Here is a 1295-nt window from a genome sequence, read left to right as displayed (position 1 = left end):
GTCCACACCTTTGGGAACCCCTGGACCTGCTGGGGTTGGACCCCAACACTTCACTGGCAGAGAGCACTGGAACATAATACTACACAGGGTGAGTTTATTGACTTTGGGGAATGCTCTTTGAATATAGGATTAAACACTCCGGAAAGGACCCAAGGGGGTGGAGCAAATTCTCTGCCAGGGTGACTTCTAGACACCTAGAGAAAGCACTGTCCCCAGAATGTGTATAGAGAGTGAATCTCCATGGAGCAACAAGTGAACCATGACAGACACAGAGATGTGCTACTCAGATACCTCTTCAATGACAGCCTTCACCTGCTAACACTTTGAAGTCCACCTCAGGTGTTGAGGCCACATTCTCCTTGTGCTGGCTCCAGTCAATGACTAAATGACTAAGCAGGACTGTGTTACAAGGGGACTCTTACCCTACCAATTTATCCCAGTGTGGGACTCTCACCCCTGCCCCATCCAGTTTCCTGCCTTTTCCTCTCACCTTTCCACATTCTTAACTCTATCCACGGTTAGCTTCCTGAAGGACCTAATATAGAGGCATCATCTTCTCTCTACAGAAATAGCTTCTCCTCATTTCTACACTTTGTTTATGGTCCAATATTTTCCCATTCATTTAGGCTTCAAATCTTGGAATTTAGTACGCATGTAACCACTTGGTAACATTTTTTTGCTTAGATTCTCCATCTAATTACCGAAAAAGTCTGAAAAAGGGTGTCTGCTCTTTTTAATAATTTCACAGGAAATGACTACTAGAGTTTACTTTTTTGCAAATGCGAAGAAATGGTTTTAAAGCAGATTTTGACACGTCTTAATGCCTACCAGGATTCCCATGAGCCACCTGACTGTACTCTCTGGCGCTTATCCAGAACTACAATTCCCGTCGTACATTGCGGCATTCACATACAACTGCTTACGTCATTTCCACCCACACAGGCGGTGGATGCTGGGTTTTGTAGTTTGTGTCAGCTTCTCTTTTGTCGCTGTCTGGGGAAGGGAACAGAGTGACCGGATAGACTGCTCTGATACGGTTTTTGAAATAAATCACTAGGAGAACGTATCAAAGGCAATGCAGCGTCAGGTTTTTATGTGTTTCACGTTCCTCTTTCCTCCTCCTGCCGTGGCCGGGAAGGGGAAGTGACGTACTTCCGGTGTAATGGCGGCGCGGTGGAGTTCCAGGTAATTATCTAACTCGGTAGACTTGCCACCGGCGGCGAAGCAGAGTGGGGGTGGTGGGTTTCCGGACCGGGTGGGAAGAGCAGCGGGCCCCGGGGTGGGTGGGGGTTTGC

At 47.5% G+C, this 1295-nt stretch overlaps 1 protein-coding gene across 2 annotated transcripts in view; it reads left to right on the top strand.

Annotated features, from left to right (window-relative positions):
* The first annotated feature begins 973 nt into the window (after positions 1-973).
* The window catches only part of CWC22 (CWC22 spliceosome-associated protein), a 62027-nt gene continuing 61705 nt past the window's right edge, over positions 974-1295 (top strand). The window contains exon 1 of one of the 2 annotated variants that reach the window (XM_014546456.1): positions 974-1185. The gene's annotated coding sequence lies outside the window, so the exon portion shown is untranslated. The remainder of the gene's footprint in view (positions 1186-1295) is intronic. The other variant, XM_005857649.2, reaches the window with a different exon arrangement.

Source organism: Myotis brandtii, unplaced genomic scaffold (genome assembly GCF_000412655.1).
Source record: "Myotis brandtii unplaced genomic scaffold, ASM41265v1 scaffold112, whole genome shotgun sequence".
Lineage (NCBI taxonomy): Eukaryota > Metazoa > Chordata > Mammalia > Chiroptera > Vespertilionidae > Myotis > Myotis brandtii.
Note: the sequence above shows the minus strand (reverse complement) of the source record. Positions and strands in the feature narration are given on the sequence as shown.